The following is a 22,980-nucleotide window of genomic DNA, read 5'->3' on the forward strand; positions in this document are numbered from 1 at the left end:
TATGCAACATCGTAGCAGAGTGAAAGATAACTTGTGTTATTTTTCCAGCAGAACGAAATGCCATTCCTAATGTGTATGTCATTTTAAAGACAAACCCAGAAAAATGTGTGGTCAGTGTTGTTCTTCTGCCTGTTAAACGACAATCTCCATTAATGTGTCAGGAAATAAAATATGATGAGAAATCCTACTCTATGGCAGGGGGCTGCCTGCCACTATATTGCAGGTTGCTTCCAACATAATCTGATTTATACATACATACTCCAGGGTGCTGCCAGCTATCGGGTCTGCACACAGCAGACTGGAGCAACTCTGAAAGGAGGTAAGCTCTACATTTCATCTTAAGCCCTTAGGTTACATTCACAGCCTGATAGGTCTGAAGAACTTTATCCCCGCTCTAATTGCGCTGAGCAGATGGACTTAGCCCAACATAGGCTGTGTTGTAGGCTGGGTGATGCCTGGCATCTTATTATCTTTGTCGGGAGGATGAAGCTCTGATAGGAGCTGCTACAAGAAGAGCAGAGAAACAGGACCACAGATCGCCACAGAGCGACAACTGTCCAGAAGCTGAAGAAAGAACTCTTGAACAGCAAACCTCCTACACCCTGGAGATTCTCCAGGGTAAGCTAATGATCGTAATGAAATGCAAACTGCAGCATTAAGGTCACACACTACAACATCTTTCCCTTTAAACCGAAGATAACAGCATACAATAAAAAACTAACTAAAAAGCAACAAAACTAGAAAATGCATTTCCAAATGCTGCAAAAGAGAATCAGTTAATACAAATTAACGATATTAAACTTTTTTGGTACCTTAGTAATGTGCTTACTTCTTGGCTTCACTCCAACTGCAGCAATAACGCTCTGAAAGGAGAAATTACTGCTGTGAGTCTCAGAGTCTTCAGTGTTACAGGTCTCAGTCACGAAGACTGCGGTGTCAGAAGATAACTTTCTCCTATTTGGCTTTATTGTTCCACCAGTCACGCCATCGCTTTTAGCAGACACGCTACTGTCGGCAGCATCATAACTTCAGGCAGATCAGCAAAGCGGATATCACCACTCACATTGGGTGAACTGACTCGTCTCTGCTACATACATCCACTCTGTTCTCAAATTTGCTTGGAGCTGCCAAAATGCAAAGAGCTGCAATATATTCGCCACACTTTCCTGACTACCTTGTTTTTAAAAGTTGTGACATTCAAGCGTGATTCTTGGTTCATTTGCAAGCTTAATTTTTTTAGAGGTTCTATTGCCACACAATTCTCGTCCCATATTCCAATTTGTCCACAGGGTGCTTCAACCCTGGTAGGTTATCAACTGCCTGTTTTGCAGATAATTTCAGATCGTTTCTGTAAGAAACTGAATTATTATTTGCGGTAGATGAGGAACAATCACAACCGTTGTCAGAGTGAACTTTCAAAGCCATTCAATGAACCTAGTATCAACCCCCTGGTACCTAAGCACCGAACAGGCAGGCTTAACTTAAGGTAATATGTAAAATATTTATGCAGAAACCAAACAAGTAAAAGTCAAAATGCAAAACAATACAAAAACCAAACCAAAGTAGAAAAATAATAAAGTAAAATGTATTAAACAAAATGACACTAAAATGACAAAATCCAATAAGGGGAATGAGATATGAACTGTAACACTGTAAGAATCACAAAGTGCCAATGGATGAGGGACCCGGGCTTGGAGTAGTCTCTCTGGAGCTGACTGACAAGTCAGAGGAAACCGGAGGCCATGGCCTGCAAGCACATAGTGCAGGAATTAGCCGCAGTGGTCCAAGAAGACATCTAGTGCTCCAGGCTCAGATAGGGCTGCTGGCCTACAGGGGGATTCATGGCAGGTTCGGGCGCAAAGTGCTTAGAGTATTGAGACCAAGCAGCAGATGCCCAGCAGGGCAATAGCAGACGGTCGAAGGCAGCAAGGCCCGGACGAGACTGAAAGGGAGCGACACCTTTGGCCCTGTCCATCATGCAATAGCGTAGTGGAGCTCAGCAGGAGGACAACCCAGTGACAGCCACCCACTGGGGCTGGGACCCCACGACAAGGCAGGCCGGTCTGGTGATGTGGTAAGAGATATAGCAGCCATGTCCTCAGCGACAAGCAAGAAGGATCAGAATCTAAAAAAGATGCTGACCAAGCTCCCGATGACCGGCAGCGGAGAAGGGGAGCTCTCCCCAACGACACAAATCAGCCAAGATGCGGACACCTCTGAAGCCCCATTTACCCACGCCTATTGAGAGTCGTTATTCGGTGCATTACGAGGCGACTTGCTGACGCTGAAAAGGGAAATAGCGGGGGAGATGAAGGAGATAACCGATGGAGGCCACACGTTCCCAAACTGCATCAACGTCCCGCCTTATGATAAGGCGGGTCGTTGATGCCGTTGGGGACCATGTTGCCTCCGTCGAGGATCAGCAGCAAGCCCGGGAAGATTCCAGACTTTCAACTAAAAGAGTGTATACTATGTGCTGCCAGGGACAAGCAACCACTATAGCCTTATAGCCCGCCGTAGAGGGCTATACCGGCTATTAAAGTCCCTCTCCAGCGTTAAAGGCCCCGAGCCGAAGGCGAGTGCCTTTAACAAGGAAGAGGGACTTTAATAGCCAGTATAGCCCATCTACAAAGGGCTATAAGGCTATTAGAACATTCTGTCACTAGATGACAGAATGTTCTAACAAAAAAAACAAAGACTTTTGGGAGCGTGAGGGGATTGGAATCCCCTCAGGCTCCCTGAAGCCTTTGTTCACAGCCAGAGCTGTGAACAAAGAAGCATTGGAATGTTGGAGCTCCAGGCTGATACCAGCCATTATAAGCCCAGTGCAATCCATTGTTTTCAATGGAGCTCCCAACATTCCAATGTTCTAATAAGATATCAGGTTGTCACTCTCACTCTGCTGTCACTCATGCTGTCACTCTCACTCTGCAGTCATTCTGACTCTGCAGTCATTCACACTCTGCAGTCACTCATGCTGTCACTCTCACTCTGCAGTCACTCTCACTCTGCAGTCACTCTCACTCTGCAGTCACTCTCACTCTGCAGTCACTCTCACTCTGCAGTCACTCTCACTCTGCAGTCACTCTCACTCTGCAGTCACTCTCACTCTGCAGTCACTCATGCTGTCACTCTCAGTCTGCAGTCACTCATGCTGTCACTCTCAGTCTGTTGCCACTCATGCTGTCACTCTCACTCTGCTGTCACTCATGCTGTCACGCTCACTCTGCAGTCATGCTCACTCTGCAGTCACGCTCACTCTGCAGTCACGCTCACTCTGCAGTCACGCTCACTCTGCAGTCACGCTCACTCTGCAGTCACGCTCACTCTGCAGTCACGCTCACTCTGCAGTCACGCTCACGCTGCCGTCACTCTCACGCTGCTGTCACTCTCACGCTGCTGTCACTCATGCGGTCACTCTCACTCTGCAGTCCCTCTCACTCTTCTGTCACTCATGCTGTCACTCTCACTCTGCTGCCACTCTCACTCTGCTGTCACTCTCACTCTGTTGTCCCTCATGCTGTCACTCTCACTCTGATATCACTCATGCTGTCACTCTCACTCTGCTGTCACTCTCACTCAGCTGTCACTCTCACTCTGCTGTCCCTCATGCTGTCACTCTCACTTTGCTGTCACTCTCACTCTGCTGTCACTCATGCTGTCACTCAGGCTGTCACTCTCACTGTCACTCTGCTGTCCCTCTCACTCTGCTGTCACTCTCACTCTGCTGTCCCTCAGGTTGTCACTCTCACTCTGCTGTCACTCATGCTGTCACTCTCACTCTGCTGTCACTCTCACTCTGCTGTCACTCATGCTGTCACTCTCACTCTGCTGTCATTCTCACTCTGCTGTCACACTCACTCATGCTGTCATTCTCACTCATGCTGTCTCTCACTCTGCAGTCATTCTCACTCTGCCGTCTCTCACTCTGCAGTCACTCTCCATCTACTGTCACTCTCAATCTGCTGTTACTCTCACTCTGCTGTCACTCATGCAGTCACGCTCACTCTGCCGTCACTCTCACGCTGCTGTCACTCTCACGCTGCTGTCACTCATGCGGTCACTCTCACTCTGCAGTCCCTCTCACTCTGCTGTCACTCATGCTGTCACTCTCACTCTGCTGCCACTCTCACTCTGCTGTCACTCTCACTCTGTTGTCCCTCATGCTGTCACTCTCACTCTGATATCACTCATGCTGTCACTCTCACTCTGCTGTCACTCTCACTCAGCTGTCACTCTCACTCTGCTGTCCCTCATGCTGTCACTCTCACTTTGCTGTCACTCTCACTCTGCTGTCACTCATGCTGTCACTCAGGCTGTCACTCTCACTGTCACTCTGCTGTCCCTCTCACTCTGCTGTCACTCTCACTCTGCTGTCCCTCAGGTTGTCACTCTCACTCTGCTGTCACTCATGCTGTCACTCTCACTCTGCTGTCACTCTCACTCTGCTGTCACTCATGCTGTCACTCTCACTCTGCTGTCATTCTCACTCTGCTGTCACACTCACTCATGCTGTCATTCTCACTCATGCTGTCTCTCACTCTGCAGTCATTCTCACTCTGCCGTCTCTCACTCTGCAGTCACTCTCCATCTACTGTCACTCTCAATCTGCTGTTACTCTCACTCTGCTGTCACTCATGCAGTCACGCTCACTCTGCCGTCACTCTCACGCTGCTGTCACTCTCACGCTGCTGTCACTCATGCGGTCACTCTCACTCTGCAGTCCCTCTCACTCTGCTGTCACTCATGCTGTCACTCTCACTCTGCTGCCACTCTCACTCTGCTGTCACTCTCACTCTGTTGTCCCTCATGCTGTCACTCTCACTCTGATATCACTCATGCTGTCACTCTCACTCTGCTGTCACTCTCACTCAGCTGTCACTCTCACTCTGCTGTCCCTCATGCTGTCACTCTCACTTTGCTGTCACTCTCACTCTGCTGTCACTCATGCTGTCACTCAGGCTGTCACTCTCACTGTCACTCTGCTGTCCCTCTCACTCTGCTGTCACTCTCACTCTGCTGTCCCTCAGGTTGTCACTCTCACTCTGCTGTCACTCATGCTGTCACTCTCACTCTGCTGTCACTCTCACTCTGCTGTCACTCATGCTGTCACTCTCACTCTGCTGTCATTCTCACTCTGCTGTCACACTCACTCATGCTGTCATTCTCACTCATGCTGTCATTCTCACTCTGCAGTCATTCTCACTCTGCCGTCTCTCAGTCTGCAGTCACTCTCCATCTACTGTCACTCTCAATCTGCTGTTACTCTCACTCTGCTGTCACTCATGCTGTCACTCTCACTCTGCTGTCACTCATGCTGTCACTCTCACTCTGCAGTCATTCTCACTCTGCAGTCACTCTCACTCTGCAGTCACTCTCACTCTGCAGTCACTCTCACTCTGCAGTCACTCATGCAGTCACTCTCACTCTGCAGTCACTCTCACTCTGCAGTCACTCTCACTCTGCAGTCACTCTCACTCTGCAGTCACTCTCACTCTGCAGTCACTCATGCTGTCACTCTCACTCTGCAGTCACTCTCACTCTGCTGTCACTCTCACTCTGCTGTCATTGAGCGGGCTAATAACAACTCCAAAGAAATCTTCGCAATTGTGCAGAGCTTCCTGTCCCCCAGCGCCCAGGTGGCGGCTGCTCCTGCCACGGAGGCCTGGTGTAACACGCTAGCGTCATTCTTCAGGGATAAAATAATTAGCATCCAGGAGACTTTTCTGTCCTCTCCCAGAAACAGCGACCTTGTGTTGCCGCTGCATCTGCCTAGTGCTGATCCGGTCTCCCCTTTCTCAGAATTCTGTCCTATTGACCTCGCCTGTTCTCTCCGAATTCTTAAAGCCCTTAAGTCCGGCTCGCCCAATGACCCCTGTGTGGCCCGTGTACTATCGGATGTGGCTGAAACCATTAATTCGGAGGTGAATTTTATGGTCAACAAATCATTGCGGGAAGCTTGTGTGCCGACAGCCTGGAAACATGCCCTGATCCTTCCTTTATTCAAAAAACCGTCACTCGATCCACTGGTCCCAGAAAACTATCATCCTATCTCACTTTGAGAGAAAGTTTCACATTCCAACTTACCAACTTTGTTGAGAGGGCTGGCTTGCTTCATCCGGTGCAGTCTGGCTTCCGTGCCTCTTATAGCACGAAATCCGCTCTGCTAGAGGTCACTGAATCGATTCGGGAGTGTCTTGATGCCGGCGGGAGAGCAGCATTGGTTATGCTTGATCTCTCTGCGGCGTTCGACACGGTGCCTCATGCCATGCTCCTAGATCGCCTATCTGAAATAGGAATCTCTGGGTCGGCTTTACAATGGATCAATTCTTTTTTGGAGGGAAGATCGCAGCAGGTTTGGCTCCCTCCGTGTGCCTCTGTGCCCATGAGGGTTTCCACTGGGGTTCCGCAGGGGTCATCACTTAGCCCGCTGTTATTTAACATCTACGTGACCCCGCTGATTTCCTTGGCGGAGTCACTGGGGGCTAAGGTGATGGCCTACGCTGATGATACTCAGCTGCTGTTTACCTGGAGCAAGGAGGAGGACTCGTTGAAGAGACCCCATCAGTGCTTGTCATCGGTCTTTCAATGGCTGGCCAATGCGCAGCTTAAATGTAATGAGGGAAAGTCTGAAGTTCTGCTGTTCGGTTCTTTTGCTCCGGATTTCAGAGGGAGATTCTGGCCTCCTGGTTTTCCCTGCCCGCCTGAGACTAAGGGTGCCACCAAAAACCTTGGCGTTTGGTTCGATGAGAATCTGAATTTTGTGACGCAATGTAAAAAAATGCCTGGCACCTGCTTTGGTGTGTTGAAAAGTTTGAGAAAGTTTCTGTCCTTCTTGCCGAGCTCGACCAGAGAGACGGTTGTTCGGGCACTGATTCTTTCTCGCTTGGATTATGCCAACGCCCGCCCATGTTTCCTTGTGAAGAAACTACAAGTGGTTCAAAACTCGGCTGCCAGACTCCTGGGGGGGTGGGGGGGGGGTGGGTTCCAGGCACAGTGCCCCGGCTCTTCTACGGTCATTACACTGGCTTCCTGTCAAAATTCGCCTGAAATTTAAAATGCTCTCAATTGTGCAATGGGCCCTTTACGGTCTTTTTACACACCAGTGAGACTGCTGCGTTCGTCTTCACAGCTGCTGATGCAGACTCCGAAGTTTAAGCGCCAGCGACTGGGGAGTAACTCCTTTGTCCGCAAAGCTTGTCTGGCCTGGAATGCGCTGCCCTTGGCCTTGAGAGCCATTCAGGATCCTCTTCTGTTTAGGAAAGCCTTAAAAACCCTTCTGTGTTAATTGGTAATTGTGCATCTTCTGCCTTTTTGCTGTTAGCGCCGGGACACTTCCGAGTAGCTGCGCGCTGTATAAATTAAAATAACATAACATAATATGCTGTCACTCTCACTCTGCTGTCACTCATGCTGTCACTCTGACTCATGCTGTCACTCATGCTGTCACTCATTCTGTCGCTCTCACTCTGCTGTCACTCATGCGGTCAGTCTCACTCATGCTGTCACTCTCACTCTGCAGTCACTCTCACTCTCACTCTGCAGTCACTCTCACTCTCACTCTGCTGTGCAGTCACTCTCACTCTGCTGTGCAGTCACTCTCACTCTGCTGTGCAGTCACTTTCACTCTGCTGTCACTCTCACTCTGTCACTCTCACTCTGCTGTCACTCATGCGGTCACTCTCACTCTGCTGTCACTCATGCAGTCACTCTCACTCATGCAGTCACTCTCACTCATGCAGTCACTTTCACTCTGCAGGAGGGTGGTTTCCAGAGGTGCAGCACCATATTGGGAGCTGCAGAGGGGATTGTGCTGTGGTAGAAGGGCGCCCCTCCCCGCTCTCCTGAGCTCATAATGTCCACGGACTCGATAATTCTCGCCTCGGTGCCTACTAGAATCGTGGGTTCAACTCTGGGCAATAGCTTGCTTAATCTCCACTACGGCCCCACCGCGATGGGATGCCTGGTCTTCACCTTGGGGATGCCCAGTAGGGGTAATCTCGCAGGGAAAGACCAGGACGGGTTCCCAAAGCAAGCGCCTTGAGACCTCACGGTGATAAGGCGCTATACAAGAACGTATGATTACGATTACCCTGTCCCAGTGTTACAGTATGTGCTTGGGGCACTGTCCCCAGTAAAATGGTGCACCACTTGTTAGGAAATGTGGTCCAGAATCTCCAGTCTTGGTGTGATTTGCAGTGGAGGTGCCACTGCCCCACCCCCTCACACCGCAGAGTGGATTGGATCTTGGGGAACCTTCAGGTAGCACATGCAGAGCCCCCCCCCCCCACCGCTCCACTGGGCACACGCATGGACCCCTATTCTCAAGAGTGCAAGCTTATGTCCTCAAAACGGAAATGGGGTTTCTACTCCAGCCGCAATGTCCCAGATGGAGCTCTCACATCAATTACTCTCTCACTGTCCCCAGTAGAGCTCTCCCATGTACCGCTCTGACATCTAGTTCTCACTGTCCCAAAAAAGAACTCACTCTCCTCTTCGCTCTCAGCCACGTTAGACCCCTGACATCTTATCTTCACTCACTGCCCGCACTGCTTTCCTCCTCCTCACTCCTCGTCACAGATAGAGCCCTGGCATCTGCTCCTCACTCCAAGCTCCCAAAGAGAACTCACTCTCCTAGTCAGTCGCTGTGGAGCAGCTCTGCCTACACCTCACTCACTATCCAAGAAGAAAACGTGGGCTACTACTCCTCAGTCACCGCCCCAGCAATGAACACAAGCTCGTATATCTATCCCACTGCCCCGAAAGAGAACTCTGGCTCCTGACCTCACTCACTCACTGCTTCAGAGCTCTGTTAAGGCGCCTACCTTTTTACCTACTAATGTAGAGCCGAGTTCAGCACCTACCTTCACTTACTGTCCAGTGGCAGAACTCGGCTCTTATTCCTTACTTACTTCCCAAGAGCTGGGCTGAGGCTCCTACACCCTGCTCACAGCTCTGTAGTAGAGCCTAGGCACCTACGTCTCATTCACTGCCCTGGAGCAGAGTTCAAGCACCTCCTCGCTCACCCCCTTTGCGCAGCGCAGAATTCATGCCTCTGTTGCTCACTCACAGTCCCAGAAGATCACTACAGCTCCTATGCTTTAATCACTGCCACTGCTATAATTAGGGCAGTGGCTGCTCACTCCCTGTGTGTGCTGGAAGACAAGTCCCACTACTATTCCTCAATCACTGCCCAGATTAGAAACCTGGCTCCTGATCTTTACTCTGTGCCCCTGAGCAGAGTTCAGACTCCGTTCCTCGCTCGTTATTTCAGTCAGACCGCGGGCTGCTACTTCTTACTTGCTGTAGGCTTGTCTTAAGGGTCCAGGTAAAAAAGAATCTGTGGGGCCCACTTCATACGTTTATGTCTGGTGGCACGAGCACCTGACTCCAAGTATGAAGAAACGAGAAATGAAAGCAATCAAAAGTGATCGCAAACTACAAAAAAAATAAAAGCCAGAGAGTGGTGCATGCGCGCGCGCCACTGCGAGCATATGTTTTGTTGAATTATCGTGGCTGTCAAGCCGCGATAATTCAAAACATATGGCCTCTGGTGCGCGTAACAGACACCAATAGGCCATAGGCGGAGCTACGCACCCGCCTATGGCCTATTGCGTGTTCTGTTGAAAAGCAGCATGCACCGAAGGCCAATGAAAATGGACCTTGGAACTGCACACGCACGAGCTATGTGGAATTTCAAGATCCACTTTCAAAACGCCCGGAATAGGACTCTCGCTGAGCGACACTGCATGTGCAGTGTTAGCAGAGCCCGAGCCGTAAAAAGGAACTGGACCTGCACTACACCCCCCAACATGTTCCAAGAGTGGAATGTGGCTCCATCAGGTGATTATCAGAAGTTTGATAACAAGAAGAATAGTGCACAGAGTGAGTCAAAAGGGAAGAGACAAAAAAAAGAGAAAGAAAGAAACAGGGGAAAAGGAAACAGAGTTATAGGAATCCTTACCTGACAATTATTTTATTTTTTCCCCCAAGAGTGGCAGCCATGCTGCACTGCCTGTCATCCCAGAATACCTTGAAAGGTATTAAAGAAATAATTTTGCATCAGACGACAAACACACTTCATCACATTTTACAAATAACCGTCCTGGATTTACAAAACAACCGAGCACAGGGAGAACCAGGGGCTGACTTCAGCCTCCTTTAACAGCTATTGCTGTGAATGTTCCACAATTAACCACCGTGGTCCCGCATGCGGTTGTTAACTGTTCAAGTTTCCCAGCAACAGCTTTGAAACAAAGGTTTCAGAGTACCGGAGGTGTTTCAACCCCCTCTGTCTCTGGGACACCGTTATAATAATTTAACACATTCTGCCCTCATGGGGCGAACAGTGTAATAACCTTATAGTCAGCCATAGCAGGCAGTACAGCCCCTTAAAGGACCGCTCCCTTGGTAAAGGCCCTTGCCTTTGGAGCTACAACAAGCTACAAAGCTATATTAAAGGTTTCAAATCATTACTGAAGACATAAACATGGTTACTCAGTCCGAGAAATAATTATCATGATATTTGCAGGAGGATCACATAAAGTGAACCTCTAAAGTATATGAAAAGCCAGAATCAGAAACAACTCTAGCTGTAGAGTCAATAGACAGACCACCACAACAAATGTGTGCTAAGAAATAAGAAAATATTTTTCTATAATATCAAATAGCAAACTGACATAGAATCTGCTTAGTTAAAAATCAAGGAAAAGTTCTTAAGTACAAAATTAGTAAGAGGACTGACATGTAGTCTGCCTTTGGGAAAAGTGTAAAATAAAACAATTCCAGCAAATATCCCAAAACAGTAAACGTTTTCAGACTTCATGATGAGGTAAAAATGACAGCAATCAATGAATGTTCATGACAACATGGCACCACAAAATGTAATTTAACAAACCACACCTACAAAATGAATAATGAATTGTGACTCTTCACCTAAAAGCCACAAGTCATTTTTACAAGGTTATTCCCTAACATAATAACTGGATCTTAATCACAGTTTAAGTTTGTGGCCCTTCATATGTGGCCATCCAATTTGTACCGGAACATTTGCTGGCAGCTTATTAGTTGGGATGGGTTGGGAGCTGCCGTCAGTCTGACTGTGGAACGGGTATCACATTTATTGATTAAAAGTGATGCTGGATATCCATTTACTTCTTCTACAAAAGGGCTACTCTGGGTGACCTCTAGGACTGCACCAAGCATGCAACCTTTCTACCGTCTCAGGCACCGACATTGTGTCTCATTCACTCCAGTAGAAACTCCTAGTGTAGATGCAGGTTGTGGGAAATTCTTGTTAATAATTGAAGGATTTTGTTGAAATCCTGAATTTGTTGAAAATTTGACATTCTATTCTGTATTGGGCTGTGGCACCATCGGTACCGAAGGCATGTTCCAATTTGACTGCCTTTGATTCTGCATTCTCGGCACAGATGCCAGTTGGGCTGGGACCATTGGCTGTGACATCCCATTCTGTGCCATCTGATTCATGTTCCCGTTTACCAGTTTGCCGCAAGCATGGCAAGGAGCGTGCCTTATGCTGTACCATCTGGACCTGCCTCCCCTCCTCTGTACCCCTGGACAGGCCTCACCTCCTTTGCACCCCTTGGACAGGCCTCACCTCTTCTGCACCCCACTGGACAGGCCTCACCTCCTCTGTACCCCTGGACAGGCCTCACCTCCTTTGCACCCCTTGGACAGGCCTCACCTCTTCTGCACCCCACTGGACAGGCCTCACCTCCAATGCACTCCTGGACAGGCCTCTCCTCCTCTGCCCCTCCCCTGGACAGGCCTCTTGGTGAAGGATTCTCATTAAGGACAGAGGGGCCCAGAGTTCATTCCACCCCATACAGAGCCTCTGACTCCGCCCTGAGCCTCGGGCGCTATGCACAGGCCCCGAAGAGAGACACTGCTCACCTGGACCTGCCCAGAGGCACCCACCGGGGGCAGGACTGTGGCTCGGACCGAGGCGCTTTAATACCACACACCAGACACGAGGCGCTACACACGAGGCACGTGTTCATCCCTCAGAATAAGGGGAATGAGGGAAATGTCCTGATCCATTTCCATCTTTCAGCCCCGGGACCTGGTTCCGGTGATGCTGCTGCCCCCCATCCCCCTCAATGATCCATCTCCAAAAAGTGCCCTTTAACCCACAAGTGTCCTCTCTGGAGGGGGAAGATCTCCTGGGGTATTTCTGACTTGTGGTGATGATCGTGTCTTGTGCAGCTGACACTGCACCCCGCTGTACCCCACTACTGATGTCTGTCCCTCTGGGGGTGTTATACTGTGTGTATCTCTTCTTGTGCACAACTTGTGATAATAAATGTTTAATCCGAGGCGCCTTGATTCCCCCCGGCCTCGTTCACGCTTTAAAAACATCCTAAAATAAATACAGAATAAACCCCTTCCAGGGGGACTGCTGCTGCCTCCCCATGGGGACCCCTGTAGTAGGTTAGGAGGGGCCCCTCTGCTTCTGGGAGGGCCCCTCTGCTGCCCCTTGTGGGAGGGGCCCATCTCTTTCTCCATGTGTGAGGGCCCCCCTGCTTCTCCCTTTGGTGGTAGAGGCTAGATGTATGGATGCAGGGCACGAGTCCTAAAAAAAGAAGTGGGGGGACGCTGTCAGCGGAAGTGACGTCACGACAGGAAGTGACGTCACGAAAGGTGGCTTGAACCATCAGGCTCATTGTCTGGGGGAGAAGTGTGAGTGCATGATAACATCAGGAACGATCTCCTCAATGATCAAAGCCTATACTCCAGCCCCCTCAGCAAAACACCCATTGAATCAAAAAACAATGCTACTTGGTCGTCCTTTGACACCTACATAGAAGAAACGATAGGCAAGATGCTCAATACCCTGAAACCCTCTAATCACCTCACGGACCCCCTACCTGCAAACGCTGTAAAGGACTTCACCCCACTGCTTCTCCCGCTTTGGATCAAAATTATTAACAGCTCACTTCAACAAGGACTCATCCCCGACTCCCTCAAAGTGGGACAAGTTTCGCTCATACTTAAGAAACCCACAGCAGAACCTACCGACCTAAAGAACTACCGTCCTATTTCCAATATTCCTACCTTGGCCAAATTGCTGGAAAAATGTGTACACCTCCAACTGACAAAACACATCGATCACTCCTCTGGTTTCTTTTAACCGCCTCGGCCGGTAAACATCCTTTACAGCGCAACTTTTACCACGCAGTGCTGTTACAACGCAGGTTTTACTACGCATACCTTTACAACGCATTACACTGGGGGCGCTCTAGGATAGGGAATACATTTAATTTACTATCCAACACCTTCCCTAGTGTCCACGGGGACTGGAGTTGGAATAGTAAATTAAACTTCACTATCGAGCACCCCAAAGTGTAATGCGTTGTAAAGGTATGCGTAGTAAAACCTGCGTTGTAACAGCATGCGTGGTAAAAGCATGCGTTGTAACGTCATACATCCCCTCGGCCTGGCCCGCTGAACTGCTGGTTTATTTAAAGTGTGGTTAGTCCCAAGAAACAAGCTTTGTGTTCTTATGCGTTGGCCTGTTTTATCGCACACGTAACACAAAGATATAAAGAGTGCACGTGTGGCTGTCTTTCTCACACTCTTGGCGACACTAAGGGCACCCTGTCCCAACCCCTCAATATGTCTCATAGAGGGTCCTGGGTGCTACGAGGGGTGCCAGCGGCTCTTTACAACCAACCTGACGATACAGATATGGGGGGGGGAGGGTAGGTGGGAGGGGCAGCCTTCTGCCTGGCTCCTGCCCTCGGCCTTACGTTTTAGTTATCGATCCAACATTAATCGATAACTACAAAGAAAAGAAGCATACTCATCTGGGATGCTGTGCCAGCATGGCTAAAGCATCAGCAACGCGAATAAGTCCCTAAGGCGATACCTATTGGCTTTGCCAATGCTTGTTACTTCCTAGGTCCAGGCCTGATTGACTTTGCATGCAGAAACGCGTCGGCCTGTTTCTGTAAATTTTACTACACAGGATTTCCTCGTTATCACAATGTCTCCTGCTGGCGCATTAACCCCCCCGCCCACCCTTTAAGTCGCAGTGAGCCCTCGCTGTGTCAACAACACAGCATTGAGTAACAAGGAAGCCCCCCCCCCAACTCCCCTTCTCTATGGGCTGCTCGCCTGTGCTTGTTGGTGCCTCCCCCAGCGATGAGGGGGGCTTCTGTGACTGCAGGGGAATGAAACAGACGCGCGCTTATGTCAAATGCGAAGATGTAAGATAGACGCCCTTTCATCTGCAGAAGTAATGGACTTCAAACTCGCGCTGAAGGGAGATTTCTTTTACACGGAAAGCTTGTTTTAAACTATTTAAATATTTATATTCGGTTGTGCTCCATGTAATGAGGTTGCCTCTGTTTCTCTATCCTGTGTGCGTGTTTTTTAGTGTTTTAAAAATGCCAAGTGCTTGGGTCTTTTATCCAAGGGTTGTGTCTGTCTCTCTGACACGATGTGTTGTGCCAGCATCTCTTGTGACAGTGTGTGTGTCGGTGTCATCTGTCCCAGTGCCCCCTTTCCTAATGTGCATGTTAGTGTCTCCCTATCTCAGGGACCATCGACGTCTCTCTTTTCCGAGTTTGGGTGTTGGTGTCTCTGCCACTAGTGCAAGGGCCAGTGTCTCACTGTCGCAGTGATCTCCACTCCTAGTGTGTTTCAGCGTCTCCATCGATCAGCGTACTATTGTGTGTGTCAGTGTCTGAAAAAAATACTTCTTCATTAGAGCTTTGAAGTGCCTGCCGTGCTTGACGCACAAGCCCGACTTAAAAAACAAACACAAATAAAGCATGAACAGTATAGATGTAATTTGTTTTACTTTTTGGTAAATCGCTTCTGTTTTCTACGTGCTATGGGATAATTGAACTTAAAGTGGGTCACTGTAAGGCTATTATGTGTAACAAATGGGGGCATCTAATAGCTGTGTTTAGAAACTGCAGTTTCGCCCAGGAAAGAAAATGTACTGGAAGCATTTCTAAAAGGATAACCATGTTTGACTAAAGGTTTTGAATGTTGCGTGTGTTTTATAGCTAGAGTCATGGCACACAAATGCTTCCACAGTCCCTCCAAAATCATCTTGTTAAGCATTCTTCTGTCGGAGCAGCTGGGACTTGCCAGAGGTGGTGTGGGAATGGATGCCCCGGGGAGATGAGGTGATTTATGGCAACCATAAAGCGCAGAGCTGCCGCTCTAGTTACAGAGGCTAATCCCACAAAGGAGAGTCTCCAGTTAGCAGACGCAGGGGGTTATCTCCAAAATAAATAAACAAACTCGCCACACTGCAGGCGATTCAAACAAGTGCCAGCAAAGTGGAGGAGAACTGTAGTTAGGTGCCGCTGCTTCGGGACTACACGGAAGTTAGCATAGGGTCAACAGCCAACAGAAAGCAAGATAACAAAAGCAATGCCACAGGTAAACCAATCGCAAGAGAAAAAACAAATTACATGGAGGTTAAGCCAACATACAAATTACTTTAGTCTTCCGGAGACAGCGCATGCGCTGCCTTACACGAGACCTAAATATTTTACAAACACAGAAAGACACACATACATCAAGAGTAAGAAATACGATATGGCACTGTAAATTTCAACGTGACTTAGTATCGTCGTGCGGAATAATGCGGTACGTGTCGGCATGTGATACTGAATTGCCGTATTGGAATTATGGGGTACCGTGCTATCACTTCGGAAATGGTAATGTGGTCAATTGGTGACTTTAGTACTAATGAAACATGGAAAACAAAAAGACTTAGGGCCAGATGTATCAAGATACCCTTTTGCGATTCTCAAATAGCGATTTTTTGAGAATCGCTATTTGAGAATTGCAAAATGGTATGTATGTAGAAATTCGCTATTTTTTTTGCGATTTCTTAAAATTCTACGGGGAAGTGAAGTAGTCTATACCTTGTTCCTCTCTCTCCCTTTGATATTAATTAAAATTAAATTTTGAACATTGGGAAAAAAACAGCAGTGAGGAAATACAGGCGGGAGAGAAGAAGAAGAACGCGTGTATGACACCGGTAAGCAGCAGGGGGAGGGGTAAGAGAAGCGAACTCGCCCGAGAGCCCACGCATAGCTCTTATCTCAGATGACTGTGCCAACAACCACTGTGAAAACAGAAGAGGGCAAAAACACCTCCCAGCACAAGACTTAACTAAGGTGCGAGACCAAGGAATTAGTAACTGTTTAAGGAGTAGACATTTTGTAACTGAAAACAGTGACAACACAGAGTTTAGGTCAGAAAAAAAGAACCCGGTCTTAACCCCCATAACCACTACAGTCAGTAAAATGGGAGATAAGCAGGGGATAAACAAAACCAGAGGGGGGGGACCACCACCTCATTATCTTCTAAAGCTGTGCAAAACAGACAAGGAGTGAAAATTAAGGTTACTCCCTCCCTTCGCTCCCTTTTTAAGATCCAGGACAAACAAATGTCACCACTATGACAGCTAGGGGATCTAAGGAGGAGTGCGGGAACAGAGTCTGCCGTGTCAAAGGTATGCAAGGTGTAGCACAATTATCCGGGAGCAGTGGGATAGACACGTACAACAGATTTCAAGTTTTAACTATGGAAGGGCCAAAGGAAGTGATTGTGACTCCCTCAACACCCCCTCAGGGAAGACCGGAGAAAGGTGTAGAAACAAATAACACAATACTCTAGAACATCACGACTAAAAATGAGATCGGTGAGGACACACCAGGTGGTATGTCAGGCGGTATGCCAGAACAATGCACACAAGCAGGGATGGGGAACCTATTGGGATCTCTAATTCAAGAGATGAGAGCAAACTTTGCCAAATCAGAAAGGAATCAAGAACAGATTCAGGCAACATGCGAGGCGCTTAAAACAAAAGTAAACTCATTAATGGACTGAGTACTTGTGGTAGAAGCAACAGTAGGGAAACTTTGAAAAGAGGTCACAGATGTCAGGGAGAAGTTTACACCTCAAAAACAAATGAGAAGGAGCTAAGAGATAAGATTGAGTCGCTGGAAATAACGAGAGAAGAAATAACGTCTGAATATTAAATATACCACAGGGATTTTGTGGAAGTAGATTATAACAATCTACTGGTGCAGGGTCACCTTTCGTCCACGGGTTCTTAACAAGAAAGGAGGAATCGACACTGGAGCGAAGTACAAACCATAAGTCATTTATTTAGCATTCATGAATTGGGCCTCATCCGACAAGCACCATAGAGATACTCAAGGAGAAAGCACATTGAACTATGGTTACATGGGTTTTTATAGCAAAAGATCACAAACAAGGGACGCCCAGAGGTAAATAGAGCTTTGGGAAAAACACACAAAGGAGGTAACAGTAAGAATTGCCAACCTTGAAGCCTTGTGCAATTGTTGTGTCCGGAAGTAAACAAGCTATGCTATCTGGGTTAACTTTACTTAAGGCTTTACCACTGTCTGAAAACCCTTGAGCAGGCGCCAGCTGTTCTTTTGCGCTGACTCTGCATGTTTACACAGCCTACAATGCCCCAATCTAGATTCTTTACTCATGTTTATACAGATGCAGTGTCAAGGATAGAACCGAGCTGGAAGCAGGGAAGAGGTGAAAAAAGGATGAGGCATAGCTTCATTAACAAGCATTTGAAATGCAATAGGTCTCGCATTAGGAAAGTGTGAGCTATTGGTATTGTAAATGACACCTTTTTTTAATATGTGTTGGCTTTGAAAATATATAAATTAATAGCATAGTTATTCACAAAGCCAATAGTTTACACGTTCCTAATGCAAGTCCTATTGGCTATGGCAATGCTTGTTGGTAGCAAGCCAGGACAGTGCTGTTGTGGTGCTGAGTGATGATGTGGTTGAGCTGAGTGATGTGGTGGTGTCCCCGAGTGATGTGGTGGTGTCCCCGTGTGATGTGGTGGTGTCCCCTAGCGATGTGGTGGTATCCCTGAGTGATGTGGTGGTGTCCCTGAGTGATGTGGTGGTGTTCCCAGAGTGTTGTGGTGGTGTCCCTAAGTGATGTGGTGGGTTCCCCGAGTGATGTGGTGGTGTTTCCGAGTACTGTGGTGGTGTTCCTGAGTGATGTGGCGGTGTCCCCGAGTGATGTGGTGGTGTCCGAGGATGCTGTGGTGGTGCCCCTGAGTGGTGCTCCTGAGTTATGTGGTGGTGTCCCTGAGTGATGTGGTGGTGCCCCTGAGTGATGCCCCTGAGTGATGTGGTGGTGCCCCTGAGTGATGTGGTGGTGTTCCCGAGTGAAGTGGTGGCCCGAGTGATGTGGTGGTGTTCCCGAGTGATGTGGTGGTGTTCCCGAGTGATGACGTGATGTCCCCGAGTGATGTGGTGGTGTCCCCGAGTGATGTGGTGGTGTCCCCGAATGATGTGGTGGTGTCCCCGAATGATGTGGTGGTGTCTCCGAGTGATAAGATGGTGTCCCCGAGTGATGTGGTGGTGTCCCCGAGTAATGTGGTGGTGTCCCCGAATGATGCGGTGGTGTTCCCGAGTGATGTGGTGGTGTCCCCGAATGATGTGGTGGTGTCCCCGAGTGATAAGGTGGTGTCCCCGAGTGATGTGGTGGTGTCACCGAGTAATGTGGTGGTGTCCCCGAGTGATGTGGTGGTGTTCCCGAGTGATGTGGTGGTGCCCCTGAGTAATGTGGTGGTGCCCCTGAGTAATGTGGTGGTGCCCCTGAGTAATGTGGTGGTGCCCCTGAGTAATGTGGTGGTGCACCTGAGTGATGTGGTGGTGTCAATGAGTGATGTGGTGGTGTTCCTGAGTGATGGAGGGTGGACTTGGAGGGTGAACTTGGAGAGTGAACTTGGAGAGTGACTTGGAGAGTGAACTTGGAGGGTGGAGTTGGAGGGTGGAGTTGGAGGGTGGAGTTGGAAGGTGAGGTTGGAGTTGGAGGGTGGAGTTGGAGGGTGGAGTTGGAGGGTGGAGTTGGAGGGTGGAGTTGTAGTTGGAGGGTGGAGTTGTAGTTGGAGGGTGGAGTTGAAGGGTGGAGTTGGAGGGTGGAGTTTGGAGTTGGAGGGTGCCGTTGAGTGATGTGGTGGTATCCCTGAGGGATGTGGTGGTGTTCCCGAGTGATGTGGTGGTGACCCAAGTGAAGTGGTGGTGTCCCCGAATGACAAGGTGGTGTCCCGAGTGACGTGGTGGTGTCCCGAGTGATATGGTGGTGCCCCTGAGTGATGTGGTGGTGTGCCGGAGTGATGGAGGGTGACGCTGGAGGTTGGAGTTGGAGAGTGGAGTTGGAGGGTGGAGTTGGAGGGTGGAGGTGCAGTTGGAGGGTGGAGTTGGAGGGTGGAGTTGGAGGGTGATGGTGGAGGTGGAGTTGGAGGGTGGAGTTGGAGGTTGGAGTTGCGGTGGAATTGGAGTTGAAGGGTGGAGTGGGTGGAGTTGGAGGGTGGAGTTGAAGGGTGGAGTTGGAGGGTGGAGTTGGAGGGTGGAGTTGGAGGGTGGAGTTGAAGGGTGGGGGTGGAGGGTGGAGTTGGAGGGTGGAGTTGGAGGTTGGAGGGTGGAGTTGGAGGGTGAGGTTGGAGGGTGGAGTTGGAGGGTGGAGTTGTAGTTGGAGGGTGGAGTTGTAGGGTGGAGTTGGAGGGTGGAGTTTGGAGTTGGAGGGTGCCGTTGAGTGATGTGGTGGTATCCCTGAGTGATGTGGTGGTGTTCCCGAGTGATGTGGTGGTGACCCAAGTGAAGTGGTGGTGTCCCCGAATGACACGGTGGTGTCCCGAGTGACGTGGTGGTGTCCCCGAGTGATATGGTGGTGCCCCTGAGTGATGTGGTGGTGCCCCTGAGTGATGTGGTGGTGTGCCGGAGTGATGGAGGGTGGAGTTGGAGAGTGGAGTTGGAGGGTGGAGTTGGAGGGTGGAGTTGGAGGGTGGAGTTGGAAGGTGGAGTTGGAAGGTGGAGTTGGAGGGTGGAGTTGGAGGGTGGAGTTGGAGGGTGATGGTGGAGTTGGAGGGTGGAGTTGGAGGTTGGAGTTGGAGTTGCGGTGGAATTGGAGTTGAAGGGTGGAGTGGGTGGAGTTGGAGGGTGGAGTTGGAGGGTGGAGTTGGAGGGTGGAGTTGGAGGGTGGAGTTGGAGGGTGGAGTTGGAGGGTGGAGTTGGAGGGTGGAGGGTGGAGTTGTAGCCATCATGATCACTCTAAAATACCCGGAAGTCGAAATCACAGAAGCGCCTAGTGCTGCGGAGGTGATCCCAAAGATTGGAAAAATCATGCCGACTCACGGTCTCATCCAGGAACTAAGGACTGACAATGGGCCCCCCTTTCAAGGGCAAGAGCTAGCTACCTACCTTAGCGGCCTCGGCATTCACCACCGGAGGATCACCCCACGATGGCTGCAAGCAAATGGAGAGGTGGAAAGGTTTATGCGGACTTTAAATAAGGTAATACAAATCGCTCATAACAAGGGTCAGTCTGTAGAGTTTGCCATTTTCACATTTCTACAAAGCTACCGCCAGACCCCCACACCACCACGGGGGAAGCCCCAGCCCATCTCCTCATAGGAAGAGTGGTTACGGACTCCATTCCATTCCACACCATCCCCAGTGGCGCCCTGTTGCACCAGATGACAGTTGAGTGGATGTGAAACGTCAGAGGGCTCATGCCTAAGTCAGTCACAGGCGGCGGGCGAAGTCCCCGCAGATTGAAAAAGGTGACCTGGTGCTAATTAGAAACCGCTTAACCAGTGGCAAGTTTTGGTTGCCGTACGAGAAGGACCCATGGACTGTGGTCAAGGTCAAAGGAACTTGAATCATTGCAACCAGAGGGAGAGAGAGACTGACTCGAAATGTATCGCATTTCAAAAAGTACCAGCCTGCGGTGTCGAAGCCCGAGCCAGCCCGGGTCGAGGCATGCCCTAGCGTGATGGCATCGGCTGATGCCAGCCAGGACGGATGGCGGAAACGCCACCTGCGGAGAGCAGCGGTGATCAGGTAACTAGGTCCTGACTTGTGGAGAAGGAGCAGTGAGTGGAATGCTGGAGGAAGATTGTGGTCACTCTGGGACCGATCGAGGTGAGGCAACACCTGAGGCCGGAGGCCGTGAGGTCCCGGGGCGGGGCCCGTCCCAGCATCGTCTACGGGAGAATCCAGAACCCTCTCGCCGCCTGCGGGACTACTTCACGTAAGACTTGTTTATTATGCGCCTGAAGCTGATGTGACCGGCCATTTATGGCTAGGCGCTGTTCAGCTATTAATATTGGTCTGATGTTTGTTGGGGAGGAATGTTGTGTCGTACCTGTGACGAAACAGGCACGTAACGTGAGGGTCATGTGGCCCAATTAAACACCCATTAATACCTCCTGTGGTTATTGCAAGCCCTAGGCCCCAGCTTAGCCCCCCAACAGTGTCGGCGCCGACACAACTGTAACCACACACATCTCCCTTCCGACACGCGATGAGTGGATTACATAAACACGACAATAATGAATGAAAAATACACGGCATGCATAGACGAGGTTTGCTATGTAACCTCTGGACTCCTGGAAACCTAAACAGACACCAGGGACATCACCTGGGATCACAAACTCACCCACGGGGAACCCACGGGGAACGGGGTTACATAATAATAATCCACATTTGTAAAGCGCACAATCACCCGTAAGGGTCTCTAGGCGCTGGGGGCCGTCGGGAAGATTAAGCGAGCTATTTCCCAGAGTCACATGGTGCTGGGCTGACCTGCCGCCGGAGCCGGGGATCGAACCGTGAGCCCCAGATTCCAGCGTCAGTCGCCCTGGCCGCGGCGCCACACCTCTCCCTGGACTTGGACCTGTTTGACCAGATACAATAGCCGCCCTGCGAGGCCATGACGTCCATTGCCTCTCTTTTGTTCTTTCATTAATAACAATTAAAAAAGTAACATAAAATCCAATACAAATATAATTATTTTTTTAAACCACACACACAGGGTTGGGCGCTTTGAGGACACCTCACCTCTGCTTGAGCTCCGGTCCGTGGGGGCTGCAGGGCCCGGGAGAGGGGGCACCGGGGGCCCGGCTGCCCGTGAGGAGTGAGGTCCGGTGTGTTATTCCTCCCCCCACCTAACGCGCGCGCGCAGCGAAGACACTGCTTCCTGGCGCAGCGTTAGGGAGGGCCTCGCGCCGAGTATGGACTGTGAGCGGCCTTGAGCGCAACCTGGAAAGAGGCCAATCCGGCGAGGACACTCAGTCTCACTGCGCCTGCGCAGAGGAGAGATACGTCCCCCATCGAGGGCCAATCCAGCGAGGACACTCAGTCTCACTGCGCCTGCGCAGAGGAGAGGTACTTCTCCCCATCGAGGGCCAATCCAGCGAGGACACTCAGTTTCACTGCGCCTGCGCAGAGGAGAGATACTTCTCCCCATCGAGGGCCAATCCAGCGAGGACCCGCAGTTTCACTGCGCCTGCGCAGAGGAGAGGTACTTCCCCCCATCGAGGGCCAATCCAGCGAGGACACTCGGTCTCAGCGCATGCGCAGTTAATAATTCGAGGCCTTCCTTAACCAGCAGTGGGCAGCTGTGTCTGTCCTCAGCGCATGCGCAGTTGTAATCCACAGGCCCTCTATTCCGTGGTAGGCTGTGTCTGTCCTCAGCGCATGCGCAGTTGTAATCCACCCAGGCCCTCTTTATTCCGTGGTAGGCTGTGCCTGTGGCGTGTCTGTCCCCAGCGCATGCGCGGTTTTTCATTTAAGACCCGCTTTATTCCACGCTCCGCCGGAAAACAATGTCTGTCCTCAGCGCATGCGCAGTTCTCATACACAGGCCCCTTTTAATCCGCGGTAGGCCGTGTCTGTCCTCAGCGCATGCGCAGTTGTTCATTTATGGCACGTTTAGTTCAGTCCTGGTGTTTACACAAAGGCCTCGGATCGCCCAGCAGGGCCAGCGAGGGTGCCAGACCCACAGCAGGGAGCACAGCACTCGTATTAAACCCCAGGTGAGGCAATGAGATAGAAAGATTGAACACCTAATTATTGTATAGCCATAGCTGCCAAGGTTTCCCATTGCTATGTGTGGCATTTTCATAATTTCAGTGTAATT

General features: G+C 50.0%; 1 protein-coding gene and 1 long non-coding RNA gene across 2 annotated transcripts in view; one reads left to right on the forward strand and one right to left on the reverse strand.

The window, feature by feature from the left end:
• Nucleotides 1–22,010, reverse strand: part of LOC144807648 (uncharacterized) — a 65,067-nt gene extending 43,057 nt beyond the window's left edge. The window contains exons 1-2 of the long non-coding RNA XR_013606370.1: nucleotides 21,900–22,010; nucleotides 813–863 (exon numbers count right to left, since the gene is read on the reverse strand). This is a non-coding gene — a long non-coding RNA (uncharacterized LOC144807648). The remainder of the gene's footprint in view (nucleotides 1–812; nucleotides 864–21,899) is intronic.
• Nucleotides 22,011–22,795: 785 nt separating this feature from the next.
• LOC144807645 (uncharacterized) overlaps nucleotides 22,796–22,980 on the forward strand; it is a 135,183-nt gene continuing 134,998 nt past the window's right edge. The window contains exon 1 of the mRNA XM_078673268.1: nucleotides 22,796–22,876. The gene's annotated coding sequence lies outside the window, so the exon portion shown is untranslated. The remainder of the gene's footprint in view (nucleotides 22,877–22,980) is intronic.

Source organism: Lissotriton helveticus, chromosome 1_2, assembly GCF_964261635.1.
Source record: "Lissotriton helveticus chromosome 1_2, aLisHel1.1, whole genome shotgun sequence".
Classification (NCBI taxonomy): domain Eukaryota; kingdom Metazoa; phylum Chordata; class Amphibia; order Caudata; family Salamandridae; genus Lissotriton; species Lissotriton helveticus.